The sequence below is a fragment of the Cupressus sempervirens genome, chromosome 1 (genome assembly GCF_028749045.1).
Source record: "Cupressus sempervirens isolate cs-2001-9-10 chromosome 1, ASM2874904v1, whole genome shotgun sequence".
Taxonomy (NCBI): domain Eukaryota; kingdom Viridiplantae; phylum Streptophyta; class Pinopsida; order Cupressales; family Cupressaceae; genus Cupressus; species Cupressus sempervirens.
The window spans coordinates 608,890,111-608,905,896 of NC_143118.1; positions in this window are offsets into that span (position 1 = coordinate 608,890,111).

Here is a 15,786-nt window from a genome sequence, read left to right on the forward strand (position 1 = left end):
GAGATGGGTTGACCTAGTCGGGTGACCCAAGTTGGGTCGACCCAAGCGTGCGATCTTGGCTTGGGACAGCAAGTCAATTCTATAAGTTTGCTTGCCAATTTTGCTAGCCAGGTCGGCTCACCAAGTCATCTAACCATGTGGTCTTTGCCAAATCAAGAATTGACTCTTTAAGTCCACTCACAGCTTGTCAAGCCGGCTCACCAAGATGACTTATCGTCTCGCCTCACCAGGTTGCCCCACCAGGTCGCCTCTTCTTTAAGACCGCTCACCATGTCGGCTCCCCAAGTCACCTCACCGAGTCAACTATTCAGGTTGCCTCACCAAGTTGACCCCTTAAGTTCGCTCACCAACTCAGCTCCCTAAGTCAGCTCACCAAGTCGAATCACATAGTCATTTTACCACCTTGCCCCAGCAGGTGTGCTCGCTAACTTGCCCCACCGAGTTGCTTCTCTAAGCCCACTCACCATGTCAGCTCACCAAGTCGGTTGTTCAAGTACGTTGCCAAGTCAACTCTTTAAGTTCGCTCACCAGGTCAGCCCGCCCAAGTCGCCTCTTTAAGTTCGTTCGCCAGGTCGGCCCGCCCAAGTCGCATCAGTGGGCTAACTCATCGAGTCACCTCACGAAGTTGACTCTTTAAGTGCGCTCACCAAGTCAGCTCACCAAGTCGACTCACCATCTCGCCTCGATAAGTTGGCTTGTCGAGTTACCCCACCAAGTCGTCGCCTCTTTAAGCCCGCTCACCGTGTCAGCTCATCAGGTCGGCTCACTAAGTCGACCAATCAAGTAGGCCCACCAAGTCGCCTCAAGGATAGCTCCTCACCATGAGTCGCCTCACCATGTTGACTCAATGAGTCGCCTCACCATGTTGACTCTTTGAGCCCGCTCGCCAGGTCGCCTCACCAAGTCGACTCGAGTACGTTGCCAAGTCGACTCTTTAAGTTCGCTCGCCAGGTCGACTCGCCAAGTCAGCTCACCATGTCATCTCAACGAACCAACTCGCCGAGTCGCCTCACCACGTCGGCTCTCTAATACCACTCGCCAAGTCACCCCACCAACTCGCCCCATTAGGTCCACTCACCACATCGCCCCGTTAGGCCCACTCTCACCAAGTGGACTCTTTAAGTCTGCTCATAAAGTCGAGCCACCAAGTACTCTCACCAAGTCGACTCTTTAAGTCCTTTCATCTAGTCACCCCACCAAGTACTCTCACCAAGTCAACTCTTTAGGTCCTTTCATAGAGTCACCCCACCAAGTCGACCCTTCAAGTGCGTTCATCAAGTCACCCCACCAAGTTGACTCTTTAAGTTCATTCATCAAGTCACCCCGCCAGGTCAGCCCACAAATTACTCTCACCAAGTCGACTCTTTAAGTTCGTTCATCAAGTCACCCCGCCAGGTCGGCCCACCAAGTGGACTCTTTAAGTTTGTTCATGAAGCCACTCTGCCAAGTCGGCCCACCAGGTCGACTCTTTAAGTTCGTTCATCAAGTCACCCCGCCAGGTCAGCCCACCAACTACTCTCACCAAGTCGACTCTTTAAGTTTTCTCACCAAGTCACCCCGCCAGGTCGGCCCACCAAGTACTCTCACCAGGTCGACTCTTTAGGTTTTTTCATCAGGTCACCCCACTGAGTACTCTCACCAAGTCGACTCTTTAAGTTCGTTCATCAAGTCACCCCGCCAGGTCGGCCCACCAACTACTCTCACCAAGTCGACCCTTTAAGTTCGGTCATCAACTCACCCCGCCAGGTCGGCCCACCAAGTACTCTCACAAAGTTGACTCTTTAGGTTCGTTCATCAATTCACCCCACCAGCTCGGCCCACCAAGTTCTCTCACCAGGTCAACTCTTTAAGTTCGTTCATCAAGTCACCCTGCTAGTTTGACCCACCAAGTACTCTCACAAAGTCGACTCTCTAAGTTCGTTCATCAAGTCACCCTGCCAGGTCAGCCCACCAAGTACTCTTACCAAGTCACCCCGCTAGTTCGACCCACCAAGTCGACTCTTTAAGTTCGTTCATCAAGTCACCCGGCCAAGTCGGCCCACCAAGTCGACTCTTTAAGTCCGTTCATCAAGTCACGTGACCAGGTCAGCCCACCGAGTACTCTCGCCAAGTCGACTCTTTAAGTTTGTTCATCAAGTCACCCGGCCAGGTCGGCCCACCAAGTACTCTCACCAAGTACTCTCACCAAGTCGACTCTCTAAGTCCGTTCATCAAGTCACCCCGCCAGGTCGGCCCACCAAGTCGAATCTTTAAGTCCGTTCATCAAGTCACCCCACCAAGTACTCTAACCAAGTCGATTCTTCGAGTGCGTTCATCAAGTCACCCAACCAACTACTCTCACCAAGTCGACTCTTTAACTATGTTCATCAAGTCACCCCACCAAGCACTCTCACCACGTCAACTCTTTAGGTCCGTTCATAAAGTCAACCCACCAAGTCGACCCTTCAAGTGCGTTCATCAAGTCACCCCACCAAGTACTCTCACCAATTTGACTCTTTAAGTCTTTTCATCAAGTCACCACACCAAGTACTCTCACCAAGTCAACTCTTTAGGACCATTCATCAAGTCACCTCGCCAAGTCGACCCTTGAAGTCCATTCATCAAGTCACCCCACCAAGTACTCCCACCAAGTCGACTCTTTAAGTCAGTTCACGAAGTCACCCAACCAGGTCGGCCCACCAAGGACTCTCACCAAGTCGACTCTCTAAGTCTGTTCATCAGGTCACCCCACCGAGTACTCTCACCAAGTCAACTCTTTAGGTCCATTCATCAAGTCACCCCGCAAAGTCGACCCTCTAAGTTCGTTCATCGAGTCACCCGACCAAGTCGACTGTTTAAGTCCTTTCATCAAGTCACCCCGCCAAGCCGACTCTTTAAGTCCGTTCATCAAGTCGCCAGAACAACTACTCTCACCAAGTCGACTCTATAAGTCCGTTTATCAAGTCGGCCCACCAAGTACTCCCACCAAGTCGACTCTTTAAGTCCGTTCATCAGTTCACCCCGCCAAGTACTCTCACCAAGTCAACTCTTTAGGTCCGTTCATCGAGTCACCCCGCCAAGTCGACCCTTTAAGTCCGTTCATCAAGTCGCCCCGCCGAGTTGCTTCTCTAAGCCCACTCACCATGTCAGCTGACCAAGTCGGTTGTTCAAGTACGTTGCCAAGTCAACTCTTTAAGTTCGCTCACCAGGTCAGCCCGCCCAAGTCGACTCGTTAAGTTCGTTTGCCAGGTCGGCCCGCCCAAGTCGCATTAGCGGGCTAACTCGCCAAGTCACCTCACGAAGTTGACTCTTTAAGTGCACTCACCAAGTCAGCTCACCAAGTCGACTCACCATCTCGCCTCGATAAGTTGGCTTGCCGAGTTACCCCACCAAGTCGTCGCCTCTTTAAGCCTGCTCACCGTGTCAGCTCGTCAGGTCGGCTCACCAAGTCGACTAATCAAGTAGGCCCAACAAGTCACCTCAAGGATAGCTCCTCACCATGAGTCGCCTCACCATGTTGACTCAATGAGTCACCTCACCATGTTGACTCTTTGAGCCCGCTCGCCAGGTTGCCTCACCAATTCGACTCGAGTACGTTGCCAAGTCGACTCTTTAAGTTCGCTCGCCAGGTCGACTCGCCAAGTCAGCTCACCATGTCATCTCAACGAACCAACTCGCCGAGTCGCCTCACCACGTCAGCTCTCTAATACCACTCGCCAAGTCACCCCACCAACTCGCCCCGTTAGGCCCACTCACCACATCGCCCCGTTAGGCCCACTCTCACCAAGTGGACTCTTTAAGTCTGCTCATAAAGTCGAGCCACCAAGTACTCTCACCAAGTCGACTCTTTAAGTCCTTTCATCGAGTCACCCCACCAAGTCAACTCTTTAGGTCCGTTCATAGAGTCACCCCACCAAGTCGACCCTTCAAGTGCGTTCATCAAGTCACCCCACCAAGTCAACTCTTTAAGTTCATTCATCAAGTCACCCCACCAGGTCAGTCCACAAATTACTCTCACCAAGTCGACTCTTTAAGTTCGTTCATCAAGCACCCCGCCAGGTTGGCCCACCAAGTGGACTCTTTAAGTTCGTTCATGAAGTCACTCTGCCAAGTCGGCCCACCAGGTCGACTCTTTAAGTTCGTTCATCAAGTCACCCCGCCAGGTCAGCCCACCAACTACTCTCACCAAGTCGACTCTTTAAGTTTGCTCACCAAGTCACCCCGCCAGGTCGGCCCACCAAGTACTCTCACCAGGTTGACTCTTTAGGTTTTTTCATCAGGTCACCCCACCGAGTACTCTCACCAAGTTGACTCTTTAGGTTCGTTAATCAAGTCGCCCCGCCAGGTCGGCCCACCAACTACTCTCACCATGTCTACCCTTTAAGTTCGGTCATCAACTCACCCCGCCAGGTCGGCCCACCAAGTACTCTCACAAAGTCGACTCTTTAGGTTCGTTCATCAATTCACCCTGCCAGCTCGGCCCACCAAGTTCTCTCACCAGGTCAACTCTTTAAGTTTGTTCATCAAGTCACCCTGCCAGTTCGACCCACCAAGTACTCTCACAAAGTCGACTCTCTAAGTTCGTTCATCAAGTCACCCTGCCAAGTCAGCCCACCAAGTACTCTCACCAAGTCACCCCGCTAATTTGACCCACCAAGTCGACTCTTTAAGTTCGTTCATCAAGTCACCCGGCCAAGTCGGCCCACCAAGTCGACTCTTTAAGTCCGTTCATCAAGTCACGTGACCAGGTCAGCCCACCGAGTACTCTCACCAAGTCGACTCTTTAAGTTTGTTCATCGAGTCACCCGGCCAGATCGGCCCACCAAGGACTCTCACCAAGTCGACTCTCTAAGTCTGTTCATCAGGTCACCCCACTGAGTACTCTCACCAAGTCAACTCTTTAGGTCTTTTCATCAAGTCACCCCACAAAGTCGACCCTCTAAGTTCGTTCATCGAGTCACCCGACCAAGTCGACTGTTTAAGTCCTTTCATCAAGTCACCCCGCCAAGCCGACTCTTTAAGTCCGTTCATCAAGTCGCCAGAACAACTACTCTCACCAAGTCGACTCTATAAGTCCGTTCATCAAGTTGGCCCACCAAGTACTCCCACCAAGTCGACTCTTTAAGTCCGTTCATCAGTTCACCCCGCCAAGTACTCTCACCAAGTCAACTCTTTAGGTCCGTTCATTGAGTGCCAAGTCGACCCTTTAAGTCCGTTCATCAAGTCGCCCCGCCGAGTTGCTTCTCTAAGCCCACTCACCATGTCAGCTCACCAAGTTGGTTGTTCAAGTACGTTGCCAAGTCAACTCTTTAAGTTCGCTCACCAGGTCAGCCCCCCCAAGTCGCCTCTTTAAGTTCGTTCGCCAGGTCAGCCCGCCCAAGTCGCATCAGCGGGCTAACTCGCCGAGTCACCTCACGAAGTTGACTCTTTAAGTGCGCTCACCAAGTCGACTCACCATCTCGCCTCGATAAGTTGGCTTGCCGAGTTACCCCACCAAGTCGTCGCCTCTTTAAGCCCGCTCACCGTGTCAACTCGTCAGGTCGGCTCACCAAGTCGACTAATCAAGTAGGCCCACCAAGTCGCCTCAAGGATAGCTCCTCACCATGAGTCGCCTCACCATGTTGACTCAATGAGTCGCCTCACCATGTTGACTCTTTGAGCCCGCTCGCCAGGTCGCCTCACCAAGTCGACTCGAGTACGTTGCCAAGTCGACTCTTTAAGTTCGCTCGCCAGGTCGACTCGCCAAGTCAGCTCACCATGTCATCTCAACGAACCAACTCGCCGAGTCACCTCACCAGGTCGGCTCTCTAATACCACTCGCCAAGTCGCCCCACCAACTCGCCCCGTTAGGCCCACTCACCACATCGCCCCGTTAGGCCCACTCTCACCAAGTGGACTCTTTAAGTCTGCTCATAAAGTCGAGCCACCAAGTACTCTCACCAAGTCGACTCTTTAAGTCCTTTCATCAAGTCACCCCACCAAGTACTCTCACTGAGTCAACTCTTTAGGTCCGTTCATAGAGTCACCCCACCAAGTCGACCCTTCAAGTGCGTTCATCAAGTCACCCCACCAAGTCGACTCTTTAAGTTCATTCATCAAGTCACCCCGCCAGGTTAGCCCACAAATTACTCTCACCAAGTCGACTCTTTAAGTTCGTTCATCAAGTCACCCCACCAGGTCGGCCCACCAAGTGGACTCTTTAAGTTCGCTCATGAAGTCACTCTGACAAGTCGGCCCACCAGGTTGACTCTTTAAGTTCGTTCATCAAGTCACCCCGCCAGGTCAGCCCACAAACTACTCTCACCAAGTCGACTCTTTAAGTTTGCTCACCAAGTCACCCCGCCAGGTCGGCCCACCAAGTACTCTCACCAGGTCGACTCTTTAGGTTTGTTCATCAGGTCACCCCACCGAGTACTCTCACCAAGTCGACTCTTTAAGTTCGTTCATCAAGTCGCCTCGCCAGGTCGGCCCACCAACTACTCTCACCAAGTCGACCCTTTAATTTAGGTCATCAACTCACCCCGCCAGGTCGGCCCACCAAGTACTCTCACAAAGTCGACTCTTTAGGTTCGTTCATCAATTCACCCCGCCAGCTCGGCCCACCAAGTTCTGTCACCAGGTTGACTCTTTAAGTTCGTTCATCAAGTCACCCCGCCAGTTCGACCCACCAAGTACTCTCACAAAGTCGACTCTCTAAGTTCGTTCATCAAGTCACCCTGCCAGGTCAGCCCACCAAGTACTCTCACCAAGTCACCCCACTAGTTTGACCCACCAAGTCAACTCTTTAAGTTCGTTCATCAAGTCACCCGGCCAAGTCGGCCCACCAAGTCGACTCTTTAATTCCGTTCATCAAGTCACGTGACCAGGTCAGCCCACCGAGTACTCTCGCCAAGTCGACTCTTGAAGTTTGTTCATCAAGTCACCCGGCCAGGTTGGCCCACCAAGTCACCAAGTACTCTCACCAAGTCGACTCTCTAAGTCCGTTCATCAAGTCACCCCGCCAGGTCAGCCCACCAAGTCCAATCTTTAAGTCCGTTCATCAAGTCACCCCACCAAGTACTCTAACCAAGTCGATTCTTCGAGTGCGTTCATCAAGTCACCCGACCAACTACTCTCACCAAGTCGACTCTTTAACTATGTTCATCAAGTCACCCCACCAAGCACTCTCACCACGTCAACTCTTTAGGTCCGTTCATAAAGTCACCCCACCAAGTCGACCCTTCAAGTGCGTTCATCAAGTCACCCCACCAAGTACTCTCACCAATTCGACTCTTTAAGTCTTTTCATCAAGTCACCACACCAAGTACTCTCACCAAGTCAACTCTTTAGGACCGTTCATCAAGTCACCTCGCCAAGTCGACCCTTGAAGTCTGTTCATCAAGTCACCCCACCAAGTACTCCCACCAAGTCGACTCTTTAAGTCAGTTCACGAAGTCACCCAACCAGGTCGGCCAGCCAAGGACTCTCACCAAGTCGACTCTCTAAGTCTGTTCATCAGGTCACCCCACCGAGTACTCTCACCAAGTCAACTCTTTAGGTCTGTTCATCAAGTCACCCCACAAAGTCGACCCTCTAAGTTCGTTCATCGAGTCACCCGACCAAGTCGACTGTTTAAGTCCTTTCATCAAGTCACCCCGCCAAGCCGACTCTTTAAGTCCGTTCATCAAGTCGCCAGAACAACTACTCTCACCAAGTCGACTCTATAAGTCTGTTCATCAAGTCGGCCCACCAAGTACTCCCACCAAGTTGACTCTTTAAGTCTGTTCATCAGTTCACCCCGCCAAGTACTCTCACCAAGTCAACTCTTTAGGTCCGTTCATCGAGTCACCCCGCCAAGTTGACCCTTTAAGTCTGTTCATTAAGTCGCTCCACCAAGTACTCTCACCAAGTCGACCCTTTAAGTCCTTTCATCAAGTCACCCCACCAAGTCGACTCTTCAAGTCCATTCATCAAGTCACCAGAACAAGTAATCTAACCAAGTCAACTCTTTAAGTCCTTCCATAAAGTCACCCCACCAGGTCGGCCCACCAAGTACTCCCACCAAGCCGACTCTTTATGTTCGTTCATCAGTTCAGCCTACCAAGTACTCTCACCAAGTTGACTCTTTAAGTCTGCTCATCAAGTCGAGCCAGCAGGTACTCTCACCAAGTCGACTCTTTGAGTCCGTTCATCAAGTCGCCCCACCAAGTACTCTAACCAAGTCGATTCTTCAAGTGCGTTCATCAAGTCGCCCCACCAAGTACTCTCACCAAGTCGACTCTTTAAGTCCTTTCATCGAGTCACCCCGCCAAGTAATCTCACCAAGTCAACTATTTAGGTCCGTTCATAGAGTCACCCCACCAAGTCGACCGTTCAAGTGCGTTCATCAAGTCACCCCGCCAGGTCGGCCCACCAAGTCGAATCTCTAAGTCCGTTCATCAAGTCACCGTCCCGATCTGGCCGAGCCGTTCTGGCCGACCCATGCTGGCTGAGCTGATCTGGGCAAGCCATTCTGGCCGACCTGATTCTGCCGAGCCATTCTGGGCAAGCCATGCTGGCCGAGCCGATCTGGGCGAGCCATTCTGGCCGAGCCGATCTGGGCGACCCGTTCTGGCCGAGCCGTTCTGGCCGAGCCGATCTGGGTGAGCCGATCTGCGCGAGCCATTTTGGCCGAGCCTTGCTGGCTGAGCCGATCTGGGTGAGCCGTTCTGGCCGAGCCATGCTGGCCGAGCCGTGCTGGCCGAGCCATGCTGGCCGAGCTGTTCTGGCTGAGCCATGCTGTCCGAGCCGATCTGGCCGATCTCCAAAAATGGTGTCGTGGATGGCTGTTTGGTCGCCTTTGTGCCAACTCGATCGGCACAACATTGGGAATGGTTCGACAGCGGTTGTCGTTCCAATGTGTCATCGGGATGTCTTGGAACGCGGCCTTTCAAGGGCGAGCTCGCGTCTAGCACTTGGATTGTGCGTCATCACAAGTGATTGGGGAGATCTCTCTATGAACGGCGGCATGTGTGATTGCAAGAGAAAATTGACTTAGTAGTCGGAGCATTGGCCTCAGGCCATTGTGACGGCTTTGCAATTTCTCTATAATTGCAACCTATGTTTGCGCAGTAGCAGAGTTTGCATGTTAGATTGGCCTTTGTTCTTGACAGTTTAAAGTACTCTCACCAAGTCAGCAAGTCACCATGCTGGCCGAGCCGATCTGGCCGAGCCGATCTGGGCGAGCCATTCTGGCCGACCCGATCTGGCCGAGCCGTTCTGGGCAAGCCATGCTGGCCGAGCCGATCTGGGCGAGCCATTCTGGCCGAGCCGATCTGGGCGACCCATTATGGGCGAGCCGATTTGGGCAACCCGTTCTGGCCGAGCCATGCTGGCCGAGCCGTTCTGGCCGAGCCATGCTGGCCGAGCCGATCTGGGCAAGCCGATCTGGGCGAGCCGTTCTGGCCGAGCCTTGCTGGCCGAGCCGATCTGGGCGAGCCATTCTGGCCGAGCCGTGCTGGCCGAGCCGTGCTGGCCGAGCCATTCTGGCTGAGCCATGCTGGCCGAGCTGTTCTGGCTGAGCCATGCTGGCCGAGCCGATCTGGCCGATCTCCAAAAACGGTGTCGTGGATGGCTGTTTGGTCACCTCTATGCCAACTCAATCGGCACAACATTGGGAATGGTTCGACAGTGGTTGTCGTTCCAATGTGTCATCGGGATGTCTTGGAACACGGCCTTTCAAGGGCGAGCTCGCGTCTAGCACTTGGATTGTGCGTCGTCACAAGTGATTGGGGAGATCTCTCTGTGAACGGCGGTATGTGCGATTGCAAGAGAAAATTGACTTAGTAGTCGGAGCATTGGCCTCGGGCCATTGTGACGGCCTTGCAATTTCTCTATAATTACAACCTATGTTTGCGCAGTAGCAGAGTTTGCACGTTAGATTGGCCTTTGTTCTTGACAGTTCGAAGTACTCTCACCAAGTCAGCAAGTCACCATGCTGGCCGAGCTGATCTGGCCGAGCCAATCTGGGCGAGCCATTCTGGCCGACCCGATCTGGGCGAGCTCCAAAAACGGTGTCGTGGATGGCTGTTTGGTCACATTTTTCATTGAATTGGATTTTTAAGGGAGTTGTCTGCGCTGTCGCAGATTTCTAATGCAGAGCGAGCCTCGCACTAATAGCTTATATAGGAGAGGTTGTTGCCGCGAGCCTCTCCCGTGCCCCTTTCATTCATTCAACATTGGTGTCTAGGCGGATCAGATTGTTGGGTTTTCAAATGGTGTATGCCGATGTTGAATGAATGAAATGGGCATGAAGCGATCTCAGTGCTTTTCCTCGGCTCTCCTTTAGATCATGTTTTGCGATGACTCAATTTTGGAAAAGGTGAGGCAGCGGTTGCCGATCCATGGCGTGTGTTTTTGGTGGTTTTAAAACTTGATCTAAACGTGAGGCCTTGTCTAGCACTCCGGCGTTGCTTGGTATAATGGCAATTTGCTATGGGTGCTCGGCGCTCTAGCAATTTGTCATGGTGTACTTATCGCGGCTACATGGGAGTTTTAATATCGAAAGCTCTCGGCGAAAAATGGTGGCTGAGCCATGCTGGCTGACCCGATCTGGCTTAGCCGTTTTCGTCGACCCGATTTGGCTCTCGTTTCTCACTCCATCGGCACAAATTCGGGAGTTGTTCGATAGCGGTTGTCGTTCCAATGTGTCATTGCGGTGATCTGGAGAGCGATGCTAAGTGCGGGAGCTTGCGTCTAGCATTTGGGGATGTTTATGCAAGCGAGCAGGGGAGCTTCTCTCATCGGAACCTCTCCGTGGCCTTTGAATATAGGCCCAATGCCGACGATATCGATGGATACGAGCCTTGGATTATAAAATTGTTCAGCTAACATTGGTTTTTGTGAGAGATGGGTACGAAAGCACTTCCCGATCGATACGCGGGAGTTCCCTAAGATTGCCTCTGTGCCAACTCGATCGGCACAACATTGGGAATGGTTCGACAGCGGTTGTCATTCCAATGTGTCATCAGGATGTCTTGGAACGCGGCCTTTCAAGGGCAAGCTCGCGTCTAGCACTTGAATTGTGTGTCGTCACAAGTGAATGGGGAGATCTCTCTGTGAACGGCGGCATGGCGATTGCAAGAGAAAATTGACTTAGTAGTCGGAGCATTGGCCTCGGGCCATTGTGACAGCCTTGCAATTTCTCTATAATTGCAACCTATGTTTGCGCAGTAGCAGAGTTTGCATGTTAGATTGGCCTTTGTTCTTGACAGTTTGAAGTACTCTCACCGAGTCAGCAAGTCACCATGCTGGCCGAGTCGATCTGGCCGAGCCATGCTGGCCGAGCCGATCTGGACGAGCCATTCTGGCCAAGCCGATCTGAGCGAGCTCCAAAAACGGTGTCGTGGATGGCTGTTTGGTCACATTTTTCATTGAATTGGATTTTTAAGGATTTTTTCCGCGCTGTCGCAGATTTCTAATGCAGAGCGAGCCTCGCACTAATAGCTTATATAGGAGAGGTTGTTGCTGCGAGCCTCTCTCGTGCCCCTTTCATTCATTCAACATTGGTGTCTAGGCGGATCGGATTGTTGGGTTTTCAAACGGTGTATGCCGATGTTGAATGAATGAAAGGGGCATGAAGCGATCTCAGTGCTTTTCCTCGGCTCTCCTTTAGATCATGTTTTGCGATGACTCAATTTTGGAAAAGGTGAGGCAGCGGTTACCGATCCATGGCGTGTGTTTTTTGGTGGTTTTAAAACTTGATCTAAACGTGAGCCCTTGTCTAGCACTCCGGCGTTGCTTGGTATAATGGCAATTTTCTATGGGTGCTCGGCGCTCTAGCAATTTTTCATGGTGTACTTATCACGGCTACATGGGAGCTTTAATATCGAAAGCTCTCGGCGAAAAATGGTGGCCGAGCCATGCTGGCCAACCCGATCTGGCTTAGCCATTTTCGTCGACCCAATCTAGCTCTTCTTTCTCACTCCATCGGCACAAATTCGGTAGTTGTTCGACAGCGGTTGTCATTCCAATGTGTCATTGCGGTGATCTGGAGAGCGATGCTAAGGGCGAGAGCTTGCGTCTAGCATTTGGGAATGTTTGTGCAAGAGAGCAGGTGAGCTTCTCTTATCGGAACCTCTCCGCGGCCTTTGAATATAGACCCAGTGCCGACGATATCGATGGATACGAGCCTTGGATTCTAAAATTGTTCAGCTAACATTGGTTTTTGTGAGAGATGGGTACGAAAGCACTTCCCGATCGATTCGCAGGAGCTCCCTAAGATCGCCTCTGTGCCAACTCGATCGGCACAACATTGGGAATGGTTCGACAGCGGTTGTCATTCCAATGTGTCATCGGGATGTCTTGGAACGCGGCCTTTCAAGGGCGAGATCGCATCTAGCACTTGGATTGTGCGTCATCACAAGTGAATGGGGAGATCTCTCTCTGAACGGCGGCATGGTGATTGCAAGAGAAAATTGACTTAGTAGTCGGAGCATTGGCCTCGGGCCATTGTGACGGCCTTGCAATTTCTCTATAATTGCAACCTATGTTTGCGCAGTAGTAGAGTTTGCATGTAAGATTGACCTTTGTTCTTGACAGTTCCAGGAGATGACCTCTGGAACTTCTGGATTGGGCCCCTTCAAGGTGAAATTCATCCAGTTGATCGGATGAGCTCGATGACCATTTCACTCCCTTGGCTCCATGAATTCAAATCCCATCCAGCTGCCATGAAGCCATCCTGATTTTGCTATGCAAGGGCTCTCTCCCCAGAGTCGTTCTCTTCGCAACAACTTCTTTGGCAAAAAAAATTCGGAATGGTTTGGCAGCGGTTGTCGTTCCAATGGTGCCGTTGTGGTGGTTGCCTGGGCAGCGATCTGAAGGGCGAACCATCATCTAGCAGTTGGGCTGCGCATCACGGGTGACAAGGGAGCCTTTGTAATCGGAAGCTCCCCGTGACCATTCGATGAGAAGAGCCATTGCTTGTGTGAGCAAGGACAAATGCAGCCTCGGATTCCAAATGAAATCAACGACATCGGATCTATATATAAGAGCGAAATGAAGCAGCAGCCCGTTTGCCATGCGCGGCTCCCCAAACTTGCTCGTCCTTCTCACTCCATCGGCACAAATTCGGGAGTTGTTCAACAGCGGTTGTCATTCCAATGTGTCATTGCGGCGATCTGGAGAGCGATGCTAAGGGAGGGAGCTTGTGTCTAGCATTTGGGATGTTTGTGCGAGCGAGCAGGGGAGCTTCTCTTATCGGAACCTCTCCGTGGCCTTTGAATATATAGACCCAGTGCTGACGATATCGATGGATACGAGCCTTGGATTCTAAATTTGTTCATAGCTAAGATTGGTTTTTGTGAGAGATGGGTACGAAAGCACATCCCGATTGCTACGTGGGAGCTCCCTTAGGTCACCTCTGTGCCAACTCGATCGGCACAACATTGGGAATGGTTCGACAGCGGTTGTCGTTCCAATGTGTCATCGGGGGATGTCTTGGAAAGTGGCCTGGCCTTTCAAGGGCGAGCTCGCGTCTATCACTTGGATTGTGCATCGCGTCGCAAGTGAATGGGGAGATCTCTCTGTGAACAGCAGCATGGTGATTGCAAGAGAAAATTGACTTAGTCAGAGCATTGGCCTCAGGCCACTGTGATGGCCTGGCAATTTCTCTTTAATTGCAACCTATGTTTGCACAGTAGCAGAGTTTGCAAGTAAGACGGTCCTTGTTCTTGAGAGTTCCAGGAGATGACCTCCAGAACTTTTGGATTGGGCCCCTTCAAGGTGAAATTCATCCAGTTGATCGGATGAGCTCGATGACCATTTCAGTCCCTTGGCTCCATGAATTCACATCTCCTAACCGATGACAATCTTTTGCTCCTTAGACAACCTCATAATAAATTGGGTCATGGATGGCTGTTTGGTCAAAATTTTTAACGATTTGGATTTTTATGGCGGATGTCGGCGAGTTCGCTAATTTCTAATGCAGAGCGAGCCTCGCACTAATGGCTTATATAGGAGAGGTTGTTGCCATGAACCTCTCCCGTGCCCCTCTCATTGATTCAACGGCAGTGTCGAGGTGGATGGAAATGTCAGATTTTGAAATGGTGGATGCCCTCGAGGTGCTATTCCTCGACTCTCCTTTAGATCATGTTTTCTTGTCACTCAGCTGGCGCAATTTCGGAAAGCAGTTGGGCTGCGCGTCACGAGTGACAAGGGAGCCTTTGTGAAAAGAAGCTCCCCGTGGCCATTCGATGAGAAGAGCCATTGCTTGTGTGAGCAAGGACGAATGCAGCCTCGGATTCCAAATGAAATCAACGACATCGGATCTATATACAAGAGCAGAATGAAGCAGCAGCCTGTTTGCGATGCGCGGCTCCCCAAAGTTGCTATTCTTTCTCACTCCATTGGGGCACAAATTTGGGAGTTGTTCGACAGCGGTTGTCATTCCAATGTGTCATCGGGGGATGTCTTGGAAAGTGGTCTTTCTTTCACTGAATGGGGGATATCTTGGAAAGTGGTCTTTCTTTCAAGGGTGAGCTCGCGTCTAGCACTTGGACTGTGCATCGCGTCACAAGTGAATGGGGAGATCTCTCTGTGAACGGTGGCATGGTGATTGCAAGAGAAAATTGACTTAGTCGGAGCCATTGGCCTCAGGCCATTGTGATGGTCTCGCAATTTCTCTTTAATTGCAACCTATATTTGCGCAATAGCAGAGTTTGCATGTAAGATGGGCCTTGTTCTCGAGAGTTCCAGGAGATGACCTCCAGAACTTTTGGATTGGGCCCCTTCAAGGTGAAATTCATCCAGTTGATCGGATGAGCTCGATGACCATTTCAGTCCCTCGGCTCCATGAACTCACATCTCCCAACCGATGACAATCTTTTGCTCCTCTGCCGACCTCATAAAAAAATGGGTCGTGAATGGCTGTTTGGTAGGAATTTTAAAGGATTTGGATTTTCAAGGCGGATGTCGGTGTGTTCGCTAATTTCTAATGCAGAGCGAGCCTCGCACTAATAGCTTATATAGGAGAGGTGGTTGCCGCGAGCCTCTCCCGTGCCCCTCTCATTGATTCAACGCCGGTGTCAAGGCGGATGGATATGTCAGATTTTGAAATGGTGGACGCCGACGTTGAATCAATTAGAGGGGCATGAAGCCCACCCTAGATGTGCTATTCCTCGACTCTCTTTTAAATCATGTGTTCTTCTCGCTCAGCTGGCGCAATTTCGGAAAAAGGTTTTGGCAGTGGTTGCCATCCCTCACCGCATCTACTTGGTGATTTTAAAACTCGATCTAAAACGGGAGCCCTCGCCTAGCACCTCCGTCCGGTGTTGCTCGAGTATTGCATAAAATTATGCCAACGGCGCGAATCCCCCAATGAATGCCTATGCTTGGACCCTCTCTTAGATCACCTTCTTCGATCACTCGACCGACGCAACTACGGAAGAGACTTGGTAGCGGTTGCCATTCTACAGCGCGTCTGTTCAGCGATTTCGAAGTTGATCTAATGGCGAGCCCTTGTCTCTAGCCATGAGGTGGGTGCTTGGCGCTCTAGCAAAATTTTTTGCGTGCCTATTGCGGCTACAATGGGAGATGTGGTTGCCACGAGCCTCTCCCGTGCCCCCCTCATTGATTCAACGCCGCTGTCAGGGCGGATGGATATGTCGGATTTCAAAACGGTGGACGCTGACGTTGAATCAATTAGAGGGGCATGAAGCCCACCCTCGAGGGTGCTATTCCTGGACTCTCCTTTAGATCATGTTTTCTTGTCAATCAGCTGGCGCAATTTCGGAAAAAGGTTTGGCAGCGGTTGCCAGCCCTCACCGCGTCTACTCGGTGATTTTAAAACTC